At 47.3% G+C, this 13,150-nt stretch overlaps 1 protein-coding gene across 2 annotated transcripts in view; it reads left to right on the forward strand.

Annotated features, from left to right (window-relative positions):
• LOC108922545 (cytohesin-1-like) overlaps window positions 1–13,150 on the forward strand; it is a 55,588-nt gene that overhangs the window by 10,051 nt on the left and 32,387 nt on the right. The gene's annotated exons all lie outside the window — the stretch shown is intronic.

The raw sequence follows: 13,150 nt of genomic DNA on the forward strand, positions 1-13,150 counted from the left end.
GCCCCATCCCTTCTCAAACTGTCATACTCACCATTTGTGAGTCTAGGTAGTAGCAATAGGTATCTGCTTGTTAAGATGGGGTTGAACAGTTATGCTATAAATGAGTCAGTGGTCGATGAATCCAGCACTGATTGGTGCCTTTGATATAGCTTCATAGATGATGCTAGCTTATGCTAATTTATCTAGAAAAAGACATACAAGCTATACAAGAATCCTGCTGTTAATCTTCTGCTTCATTAATGCTTACAAATGACTAAACTTTATGCATGCCTCTGGGCTATTCATATCCTTTGGAAAGTGTTGTTGATATTTCAGGGTTTGAGACCAAATAATTTTCCACAAAATAGACTGGAGCAGACCATGGGGTTGGAGGTAGAGAAATATTGAACATTATTTTCATTGTAGGTCTGTGTGTGTGCTTTCAGGTTTGTGTACACCTGTTTGTGTGTATTCTACAGGGGGAGAAAATATTTCACATGGATATTGTGCTGAGCATCAAGAGAATGGAAAAGCGAGAGGGAGAGTGTAAGGAGGCTGGCTTAAAATGAGGCAGGGAAAGAGAGGGAGGGACAGCATAGGGGATCAAGAGAGAGGAGAGAGAGAGAGGGAAAGAAACAGTGTCGAGCGAAGCAGATGCCACAGACCAGAAGGAAGGCATAGCAGATATGTGTGTTTAAGCAGGAGACTGAGCACATAAGAGGGGAGGACTGTTTGGAAGTCGTGTGGACAGACACCAGGAGTGGACTACTTGACGGACCGCAGGAGCAGCTTGTTCCCTGCCACTACTGCCGTGCCCCTGCATCCTGGTGCTTTTCCTGAGCAACCATGGGGACCGTGAGCGAACTTTGTGCATCCAGCTTTCAAGCATTTCTGTGCCCCACGGTGCGACCCTCTGCTGCCCCAGGTGTGTCCCCTCCGCCGGGTTGTTTGTCTGAGCAGCTGAAGTGTGTTCGACGTGAGTGTGTGCACCGTTTGTCCCTTTAATCAGATTTACTCTCTGCATTCCCTTAGGTACTAATATTCCTTCTCCCTTCGTGCTCACATACAGGAGCTTTCACCGATCGTTAAAAGTTTCTTCAGAAAACTGATGTGATTGCTTTGAGCTCAGTGAAGGCTCTGGATGCAAATGATTTGTAATAGCCTGAGACTGAGCAAATGAGCAACACACTGATGACAGAATGGGATTTTAATATCGCTGTCCTTTCTGTACTGACTTTGTTTCCAGGCTCTCAGGGGAGCTCTAGGGTTGTCTTGGCAAGACGAGCGAGGTGTTGCTGTAGTGGGAACGTGCAGGCTGTTGGATCAGTCGTCTTCAGTCCGGCTTGGGGTTGGCATTGACCTGCTTGTTTCCTCCTGATGTGTCATGATCATCACATTTGGGCTGTAGCCATAATTTCATAACAGATGGTGTTATCTAAAGAGATTTATGTAGCTTTGAGTTGTACTCATTTACATAGGAATTAATTACTGGTATGAAAACGGTGTCATTCCTGGGACGTGAACCCGTTTCTTTCTGGAGAAAAGTCCTTATTACTTTCATTTGCTACATCTGTGGTTCTGTGTGGTGATGTCAAGGAGACCCACCACACTTTCAGGTCAGTTGGTATTAGCAGTTGCAGGGTTGACAGCTAAGCCCTGCACGTGTGCTGAATCACCAGGATGCCATTCCCGAGTCCTATCCGATGTGCCTGCTTCACACGTTGCAGCTTCACATCTCTTCAGTCAAAAAAAAAAAAAAAAATCTAAAATCTATGCGCTTCACTTAAATGCCTGCCTCAAATCATCTGTGTGGGGCCATGGAGAGATGGGTGCAATTTAAGAGAGAGAGGAGGTGGAGTTTGTATAGATCACCTGACCCAAGAGCCCAGATGTCCCTGGCTTATGAAGTCATTTCATCAGTGTAATTCATTCTTCTATTCCCGGTTACTTCAGAGAGACAGACAAACTCCAACAGGAACAGAGTGTGGCTTAGGTGTGCCTGGTGGGGTCACCCCTGCTAAGCCTTGTAGGGAGAGGAGAAATCTTGGTCTAATTCTGTTAGCACTGAATGATCCCGTGCTTAGTAATCTCCTTTTGCTCATCAGGCAGGGGAAAGCTGGCCTGGATTTTTTGTGCCGCTTTCTGTACTCTCTGTGACAGTCTGTGCAGATGGACACACAAACACATAGTTTCATAGGTACTGATACACTGATACTCCACCTGTGTGAACACTGACACTCCCTTAGGCACTGACACACCAGAATTGCACATATTGGTGGCAGGTCCCCATGTGGCCTGGCAGTTTCAGGCAGTCACAGATATACGTGTACAGGTGCTGACACAAGTAGTTACATAGAGAAACTGGGTGACACTTCTGTCTGTGGATTCATCCTTTTATGCACGGATTGATAGATAATTCACTCTCTGTTTGCATGTATCTTTCCAGTGTTTGTTAGTCAGTCATTCCTTCCCTCCATTCACCCCATTCACCAGGTGTCTGGCTCAGCATTTCTCAGTCCTTAACCTCGGTGATAATTAATGCAAGCTGTCATTTCTCTTTCTAAACAGATCACAGATTTGTTTCTTTCAAGTGGGGATTAAAATATCACCCAGCTGCTGTTGATAATTGCAGACCAGAGGGAATATAGAAAAAAGTGGACTCTCAAGTATGCACCAGGGGCTGCTGATGGATACAGCAACATGTTTTTTTTTTTATCTGTGCATCAGTTTTTCATCTTCATAAGGAAACTTTGTTTTGAAGAGGCAGAAAATTACAGTGTAGTGTCACCAGAACTATAACTGGGATTAGTAAGGTGTCATTTTGATTGGTCATAAGGAAAACTGGCAAAAACTGTTCAAGTTTCCTAGAGAATGACTGCTTGATACAGTAAATGCTGTGGTTGTCGTAGTTTGGTGTTCAAGGCAAGACTCTCCTGTGGACAGCTGACACATTAGTTTCGGTGTCTGTTTTTCAACAGTAAGCACAACATCTCCACAAAAGAGGAAGTGATCCTGCCACTTGGACAATGTTTGCAAAGGTGGCTGTCCTTATGGATGGGGTTGGAACCCAATAGGGAGGGTCAGATGTCCCACTTGTGCTTAACTTGTTCATAGTTATGAAGAACAGTGTGCTGAGGACTGCTCCAGGGTGGGTGAATGGGTTTTCTGTCTAAGTGTTCATTGAATTGAAGTGGAAGTCTGAATGAAACACCCAAAAAGACTGAAAAGCAAATGCATGTGTATGTCTGCACACACAGGCATGAACAGAAGGCACCAGGGATTAAACCATTTGCTGCAACATTACTAAAATGTTATTATATGGGGGGTTGTGCGGTGCAGTCTGTTTGGGTGGTTGTCTCCTTGATTGTCTGCGTGAGTCTACGTTACAGCCTGCCATGTAGGTCACTGTTTTAGGACATTGATGTTTGACAAATGTCTGCTTCAAGATTTTGTTATGGGGCTCTTAAGCTGGGCTCAAGCCCTTTATGGAGTTGGGAAATTTTTCTTGGCTGCATTTTACACATGTGGTAGCTGCTGTTGGTCCAACTGAGGGTGTTCGAAAAGACATTTTCAAAAGCAGCTCCTGTACCAGAAGACCAGTAACCAGAAGCCAGTACCAGTCCTCTTTGTTGAGTTTCCAGCATGTTGTTTCTCAGATGACAGTGCCTTCTTTATTAATGTATTTTTTATTGCTAGCTCATGCTCTCACTCAAGCAATGGAAAATGTGCAAAGGCAAGCCTCGTTTCCTTAACCACTAGGCTGACTACCCTCTGTTTACCTCTTGCAGGCCTGTCTCAGACAAAAAAGGCAGGATAGTATCTGTAAGATGATGTGAGGGGAAATGGCAGAAGGCCATAACTATATCCAAGTCCAACCCTTGTTTAGTCTTGTTGACAGGGCAAGTCACAAGAGTGTGGTTTTCATGCTGCTTTGTTTAGCACCCAGCTGATGGATACCGTTTCCTGAGGCCATGCTTTTCTAGATGTTTCACCAGGGTCTCCTAACTTACCTGGCTTTGCTTATTGCCCTCATCCCCAACAATATTTTTTGTTGTCACATGTCTCTAATCCACCCACAGTCCAAAGACATGCTGGTCAGGTTCACCCATAGTGTGTGAGGGACAGAGAGAGTATGTTCCACTGATGTATGGGTGAGTGACCCATTATGAGTAGTGTATCTAGCAGTGTAAGTCACCTTGGTGAATAAAGTGTGTGGGCTGATAACACTACATAGAGTTAACTGGAAGTCGCTTTGCAGAAAAACATCTGCTAAATAAATAAATGTGATGTAATTTAGTGAGACACTTGCTGTAGCTCTGCCTAATTAAGCAGGATTCCATAAAAGGATACAATTAGCATATTGACGGTGTGGCACTTAAAAGCAATTAGAAGATTAACAGGAAAGCAATTAAAACACCCTGCGTCCCACCCTAACACAGATACACACAGCTATCTACATCTTTCTGTCAGTGTCTCCTCCCTGTGGTGGAACAGCTCTGCAGATGTTGTGGAGAATAGCTGCTTTTTTTTTTTTTTTTTTTGAAATGCCTCATCTGGGTCCTCCTTCAGACTGTAAGTTTCATCACCTTTTTTGAGAAAAAAATTCAGGAGTTTTTAGTTTATTTTGTCAGATGCATTCATGACATGGGTTTTTGGAATTTGAAATTTATCACAGAAAAGCATGAGGCATTGACAGGTGGGGATACTGAGACAGAAAAGCTGAAAATTTGATTGCCCTTTTTATTGAATGCCTGCTGCCCCTACATATTCTCTGTAAGTATTTAGTTGTGATTTTGTTGGGTTTTGGATGAGGAGACGATGGCTACTGCATTGACAGCTGGTCATTTTGAGAATAATGGAGGCATCCTTTGATTTACAGGACTAATCCATTCTTGAAAATGCTGCATGTACCAAATTTTTGGATACTAAGAGCCTATTCCATGATTTTATTTTGGAAAAATAATAATGCACACCAAGTGCACGTTGCACGACGTGTGACTTTTAAATGTTTTTTTTTTATTATTTTGACAGGCTTCAGATTTACTGATTTTCCATTCTGTAAATTGAAAATGGGGTATCAAAAGCCAAGAGCTGCTATACTGGAAGTTTGGACAAAGACAGTTCATAAACGGATGGGTGCCTGTATGTATCTGGGTGGGTTAATGAAGGAAATAATATGGACTGTATTTCCTGGTCCTGTGGCTGTCCAGGGATTGACTGCCCCCAGAGGTAGACAAGGTGCTAGTCTAGTTAGAGGCTGCTTGCTTTCACACAAAGGTGTGTCAGACCTTTCTCACAGCCACAGTACATGTTCCAGGCATTGTAAAAATGAGGTAAAGGACGAGCCGCAAGGTGGACTTTTCAAGTATTTCTAATATTCTGTATACTATGCTCTGTATATTGACCATAGCTGAAGGAGAATCATTAGTTATTTATGCTTCTGGTGTGTGTGTGTGTGTGTGTGTGTGTGTGTGTGTGTGTGTGTGTATACTTGAACACATATACACAATGTCCTATTAAAATGTAAATACGTATGCAGACATACATGTATGTTCCTGAAAATAAACAATGCAAGTGAAATAGAAAATAAACTTTAGAAAAGATTTGGAACATACCTAAGTTTTTCTCCTCATTTTGTGATGAGTGTTTTGGCCGTCTCCTTCTTGCAGTAACCTAATTGGTTAATAAGGCAATCTGTGATAGACCTACCCGCAAGGTTTGTTCAGCGCTGCGTTTTGCAAATGTTTGTGTACAACCACACTTGTATCCACATATTTCAAGTTCAAGTTCAAGTTTAGTTTATTGTCATAGGTACAAGTACCACATACAAGTATCGTGAGATTCTTCCTGAATGCTTCTGCACAGACTATGGACAGAGACAATAGAAATACTGCACAAACAAAACAATGACAATGACAGTGAGTAGTGCAACAGCAATAGCAATAAATAATGGTAACAGTAATAACAATAATACCAGCTGACAGCCAGAGAACTCAGAACAAGAGAATGAGAACGCTTAAAGTGGCAGTGTAATTTACCAATGTGCTTGGGAGGAGCAGTCCAACTCTAGTTACTAAAGGTGGCACATTGATTAGTGTTGTATACTCTTACAGCAGTGGGGTAAAAGCTGTTCCTGTACTTAGCAGTGTGGGTTTGAATAGACCTGAGCCACTTTGCAGATGGCATAGAAGAGAAAAGTGCCCGTGCGGAGTGACTATGATCTTTCATGATGCGCATCGTCTTTCTGAGGCAGCGTGTAGGTATCCTGGACTGCTGGTAGCTGCGTGCCGATGATTCCCTGAGCTGTTTTGACCACCCTCTCTAGGGCTTTCTTGTCCTGTATGGAGCAGCTGCCACACCAGAATGTAATACACCCTGTGAGGACGGACTCTACAGCACACCTGTAGAAAGTGGTGAGGAATGTAGTGGACATCCTGGCTTTCTTCAGATGCCTGAGGAAGAGGAGACGTTGATGGGCCTTTTCGATGGCTGATGCTATGTGCTCAGTCCATGTGAGTTTAGCAGTGAAGGTGACCCCTAGGCATCTGAAGCTGTTGACCCTCTCTACAATGTCCCCTCTTATGTAGATGGGTGCATGAACCATATCCTGTTTCCTGAAGTCAATCACCAGCTCCTTAGTTTTACTGACATTGAGAGACAGGTTGCTGACCTGGCACCACTCTTCCAGGAGCCTCACCTCCTCTCTGTATTTATATGTATATGTGTATCTATTCATACATTTTTATTGTTTAATGCCCATTGTTATGTGTTTTTTGAAAATGTCACTCTTTTTTCTTTTCTTATCTTTCTGAAAATAAAATTATATTTTTCGGCTGCTGTTCCTTGTTCCAGAGATGGACTGTTTTGCCTGTATCATTGACTTATATGAATGAGGAGGTGTGTTAGTAAGGTGTAAGGGTCTGCAGGAAATCTGCAGAGATCTGCACAACAGAGTTCACCCCAGGTGTGCTGTCACTGGGCTTCCAGGTCCAGAACAAGGCCTGCTGGCAGTGATGGCTGGCTGAACTGCTCCATAAAAATGTGAACTAAAGGGTGAGCCTGACGTGTTTGTCACATTAGCTGGGACTGGAGAGCCACCAGACCTCGTTTCAGTTGTGTACAGTGATGGATTAGAAAAACCTCTGCTGTACCACTCACACATTACAGATGAGCTGTTTTTTTAACTGTCATAATATTACTCCTTTGCAAGAGTCATGAATTCTACAAATGTACTTGGAGCACAACTCTACAAACTCTTGAGCTCATCACTTATGTCACCTTTGTCAACAGCACCACCTGCTGACTATGTTATACCATCAGTCTGCATCTATAGGATGAACTGCACTTTTTCTTCCTCCCAGATGGAATATCCCTTTTTTAGATTTACAGTACAATATAAAAGGATGAATATACTCAAAAAAATGAAAGTAAACCAAAAGACAAGTAAGAAGAGTAAAGAAGTGAAAGTGCTAATTCAGTGGATAAAGTAGTAGTCCTCCAACCCAGCAACAGGAAGGAAATATTTAATAGAAATGAAACTATGTAAAGCTGCTGTATCACACTACTTCATTACTCCTGTCAGAGTGTTTCTCCAGGGAAATATGGAGTAAAGTTCTCCTTGGTGTACTGAACAAGAGATTCCAAAGGGACTGTAGTCAACTTGGGCTGGATTGCCCTCCCAGACAAGCAATGAAAATATGTCTTTGATGCATGATTGCACGTGTTAACGATATACAAAGGTTCTTTGTTTTAGATTTTTTTTATCATTTGTTTTTGTTTCATTAAGACTTCAATTTCTCTTGGACTACTGTGACAAACACAAGTAAACAAGGTGGCAGGAAAGCATTTTCCAGTAGGCCTGCAGTCAAGTATTTGCACAGCCCAAAGCATAGATTATGCAGCTACTGTCTAAAATAGTTTCTTCTGGTTTTATCTGTTGCTCCTGTGAGGGCATGCATCGAAAAAGCGCTTAATTACGTATTTAATCTTTTTTAATGTAATTAGTGTGTGTGTGTGTGTGTGTGTGTGTGTGTGGCTGAATTCTTTTCATAGGCAAAGAGAACTATTGCCATGACAACATGTGATTTCAGGTTTCCCATAAATGGGATCTCTCTTGGACCAGTTGTGACATCCTGGGCCACAGCATGTGCTTGCTGTGCTTAATAGAGTTAGATGCTGTCAATTGTCTGTTACCAGGTCCTCACTGCTCAGCCTCCCATTCATGTTGTGATCTTGCAACTGACTTCACTTTCAGTTTTGACTTGTGTAACATTTTCCTTGAAGGTGGTGTCTGTGTCAGTGAAGGACCAGCATCGTTTTTTTGTGGCTGCTGTAGACAGAGGCAGAAAACTGAAGAGAAGTGAATGACGCTGCTCTGTTCAGACTCCAGGGCGATGTCTTGATGCAGAGCCTTCCATATCTTCGGCTGTTTCACAAGGCTCCTGTTTCTGAAGGTTGCTTTTACAAGGGCAAATCCCCATCTCTTCTATTTGTCAGTCTTTTCACAGAATGAGGTAATGAACCCTATGGCTGGGGAAATGAAAGCATTAATACATAATAGATGGTAATTGAAGGGCATTAGAACCACAGCCTGGTGCCAAGCAGACTTTATGTAGCAGACATTGTAATTGCCCTACCCTGTTTGATTGATTTCCTCAAGCCCCACATGTGTGTGATGGTGGGAAAATAAAGAAATGTTGAGCAGCTGTGGATCAGCTCATGTATCTCCACAGGTCCTGTCTATTGCATTACCTGCTAAGTTAAATTGGATTATAGTTTGCATTACTCTCCTTGATAGCACTGTACAGGTGGGTTTATGATTCATGTGAGTGGTGTATGCATCAGAACCACTTTATCATCACCATCATCAATATTTTCAGTTGTGTCTGTTCAATCTGTTCAACATCCAGTAAATTAGACAGTTTACATTTACATTTATTCATTTAGCAGACGCTTTTCTGCAAAGCGACATACTGTACATCTCAGCGAAAATACAATTTGTGCATTACATTAAGAGAAAGAAACATACCTGCAGACAAGTGATTAAGTAAACCTAGTTCGTTACTTTCTACTTAATGCACTGATGCTCATCTCTCGAGTAGGTGCATAAAATGCAGGATAGATGAATCCTGATAACCTTCCTACAATTTAATTTTTTATTTTTTATTTTTTTAAAATAAGGTACACAAACATTCCCATACAATACCGGAGTAGCAGCTATGTAAAGGCTTATCTGGGGATGAATATAAAGTTACGGTGCATGAACATTTACACCATACATGAGCTGGAGAGATCTTGGGCGAAGTGAGTTGGGAAAAGGTGAGTGTAAGAGACGAGGCAGCAGACAGGAGATGCAGTCGCCCGTAGCTGTGGGCTTTTATCTGCTAGACAGCGGAGAAGGACGGAGATGGGAAAGGGGAAGCAGGGAACAGGTAGGGAAGGGTTTCGTGCAGGCTGGGAGAGTAGGGTCGATCGGGACGAGGGCTTTGCGTCAGGGATCGGGTCGGCGGTCGTCTCGGTCTGGTTCTCCTCTTCGGTCTCTTCTCTTTACTGCTGGGCACCGGGGATGAAATTGGGGATGAAATCAGCCCCAGCCTTGGCTGCTTTAACCCTGTCTCTGCCCCCTCCCCAGGCAGCCTCGGCGTGCTACACCCCTCCGCCGCCATTGACAGGTTCCCAGGGGCTGGGGTCGTGGGGTCCTCCCCGCTGTGGACGGACCGAACCCCCGCCCCTCCCCACCGCGAAAGGAAGTCGGGGACTACCTGCCCGTCTGGGCCGATGTACTATTCGGAAGCGGAACGGTTGGAGGGCCAGGTACCAACGAGTAAGGCGGGGGTTCGACTCTTGCATCGTGTGCAACCACTGCAAGGGTGCATGGTCGGTGCACAGCTCGAATTCCCGTCCCAGGAGGTAATATCGGAGGGAGAGGACGGCCCACTTAATTGCCAGGCACTCCTTTTCAATGGCGCTGTATTTACACTCTGGAGCCGTCAGCTTGCGGCTGAGGTACAACAGGGGCCGCCACTCCCCGTTTACCTCCTGGGAGAGGACCGCCCCCAAACCCCGATCGGAAGCGTCAGTCTGCAGGAGAAAGGGAAGAGAAAAGTCAGGGCAGGCAAGGACGGGACCCCCACACAACGTTTCTTTGATCCTCCGGAAAGTATGCTGGTACTGCTCCGTCCACTGGACTGGCTCTGGGGCCCCTTGGTGGGTGAGGTCAGTCAGGGGTGCGGCCAAGGTGGAGAAGCCTGGAATGAACCGGCAATAATAATTTGCAACCCCCAGGAAAGACCTCACCTGTTGTTTTGTCTTGGGGACCAGACAAGCCGCTATGGCGGCTGTTTTGTTAATTTAGGGCCGAATTTGCCCGTTCCCCAAGAGGAACCCCAGATACCGTACCTCTCCCTTTCCAATCGCACACTTCGCCGGGTTTGCAGTGAGGCCCACCTCCCTCAGGACTTGGAGAACCGCTCTCAAGTGGACCAGGTGCCGCGACCAGTCTGGGCTGTAAATGATGACATCATCAAGGTAGGCCGCAGCATACCCACCGTGGGGTGCGAGGACCCTGTCCATGAGGCGCTGGAAGGTGGCTGGGGCTCCATGCAAACCAAACAGGAGTGTAACGAACTGGTGTAAACCAAAAGGGGTCGAGAAAGCTGAGATCTCCTTAGACTCTGGAGATAAGGGAATCTGCCAGTAGCCTTTGGTGAGATCCAGTGTCAAATAGAAGCGAGCAGAACCCAGCTGGTCCAACAACTCATCCACCCGGGGCATGGGGTACGCATCAAACTTGGTGACAGCGTTGACTCGCCTGTAATCAACACAAAACCGAGTGGAGCCGTCCGGCTTGGGGACCAGAACCACCGGGCTGCTCCAATCGCTGTGGGATTCCTCAATGATGCTCAACTGCAGCATTTTGTCCAGTTCATCCTGTATGACCTTTTGTTTGTGGACAGGGACACGATACGGCCGGCTACGCACCGGGCCCCCTTCAAGGGGCTGAATTCGGTGCTGAATGAGTGTTGTCCGACCCGGCAGAGGGGAGAACACGTCGGCAAATTCCTGCTGTACCTGGGCCACCTCCTGTTGTTGGGCCTCGGTAAGGCCTGGGCCTACTGGAACAGGAAGGGGGGTTTGGCCTGGGTCGGGCAGCTCCGGGCCCAACTCATCCCGTACCGGGACTGTGGTGGCCAAGGAGGCAACAGGGGCCTCCTGCCAACACTTCAGGAGGTTAAGGTGGTATATTTGCCGCGCGCTGCCTCGGTCGGAGTGGAGGACTTCGTAGTCGACCTTCCCAGTGTGCCATGTGACCACAAAGGGTCCTTGCCACTTGGCGAGCAATTTAGACTGTGAGGTGGGAAGCAAAATGAGTACCTTTTCACCTGGGGTGAAGTGACGTAACTGCGTCCCCCTGTTGTATGCACGCGCCTGCCTCTCCTGGGCCTGCTGGAGGTGCAGACGTGACAGGCGTCCGAGAGCATTTAAACGCTCTCTTAAGTCAAGGACATGCTGCAGTTCATTTTTGCTGAGACTGGGACCCTCCTCCCATGCCTCCCTTACAATGTCCAAGACCCCTCGGGGACGCCGGCCATACAACAGCTCAAAGGGAGAAAACCCTGTGGAGGACTGTGGCACCTCCCGCACCTCAAACAAGAGGGGGTCCAACAGTTGGTCCCAGTGTCTGGGGTCGTCAGCCACGAACTTGGCTATCATGATTTTTAAAATGGGGTTAAACCGTTCCACCAGCCCATCTGTCTGGGGGTGAAACACACTGGTGCGAACGGGCTGAATCCCCAGCAGTTCATACAAATTTCTGAGGGTGCGTGACATGAACGTGGTGCCTTGATCAGTGAGGATTACCTTCGGAACACCCACCCTCGTGAAAATTTTAAATAAAGCCTCCGCCACCGTGCGCGCCGTTATGTTACGCAAGGGAACCGCCTCTGGATACCACGTGGTGTAGTCAACCAGCACCAACACAAACCGAAAACCCCACGCACTCCGCTCTAAGGGCCCAATGAGGTCCATCCTCACTCTATCAAACGGGGTGTCCACTAGGGGAAGCGGGCGCAGTGGTGCGCGCGGTACGGCAGGGGGGTTTACTCTCTGACACTCAGGACACGCGGCACACCAGCGACGGACGTCCCCGCAAATACCTGGCCAATAAAACCGCGCCAAGAGCTGCCCCAGTGTTTTATCCTGCCCGAGGTGTCCGGCCATGGGGTTGGAATGGGCCGCGTGAAATAAGGGTTCTCGGCGCCCCCAGGGTACTAATAATTGGAGGCTGTCCTCCATGGTCTCTGGATCCTGGTGCACGCGATAGTATCGATCGTTAACCACACAAAAGTGTGGGTAGGTAAGTGACTGTCCGGGGTGGACTGGCACGCCGTCAATTTTCGCTACTTGCTCACGCGCATGGCGGAGTGTGTCGTCCCGCGACTGCTCAAGGGGGAAATCACTCACCTCCGCGAGCCGGGCAATGGGCGTCGCGGGGTCCGGCGCGTCGTCGCGTGGCGTGGTCGGGAGGCAGAGGGCCTCCCCCCTCCAGCGGGCCCGGTCTGCTGCCGCCCGCGCGAGGGCTTAGACAAACCCCACCCAATCGGTGCCCAGGATCAATGGAAACGGGGCTTGCAGCGTAACCACAGCCCGCACTTGGTACCGTCGGCCCCCCATTCGGAACATGATACTCGCGACAGGATAAACGTGGATATCCCCATGCACACACCGCACCTTCACCGTGCCCTGCTTACGCCATGCCCCCGGCGGTACCAGGCTTTGATGAACCATGGTCTGCTGACAACCCGAGTCCAACAAAGCCCAGCAGATACCCCCTCAAAACCTTACCGGAACACGGTATCGAGGAGCTGGACCGGGAGCAGCTGCGCCGGTGGTCTCATCGGCGGCCTCTGCGGCGCCGATGTCCATGACGGGACAATCTCGCTGCAGATGTCCCGGATCCCCACACCGGGGTCGGGCAAAGGCCCGGCACGGGCAGCGAGTCTGGGCTGAGAGACCCGCGAGGTGGGGGGTCGGGGCGCTAGGGGGTTGTTGGGGTTCGCTGCCAGATGATTTTCGGCCAGGCAGATTGCATCTGTGAGCGTCTCCGGTCGGTGGCACTGGAGCCAGTCCGCAGTGGCGGTCGGCATGGCCGCCATGAACTGCTCCAGTGCCA

The sequence above is a fragment of the Scleropages formosus genome, chromosome 3 (genome assembly GCF_900964775.1).
Source record: "Scleropages formosus chromosome 3, fSclFor1.1, whole genome shotgun sequence".
NCBI classification, from domain to species: domain Eukaryota; kingdom Metazoa; phylum Chordata; class Actinopteri; order Osteoglossiformes; family Osteoglossidae; genus Scleropages; species Scleropages formosus.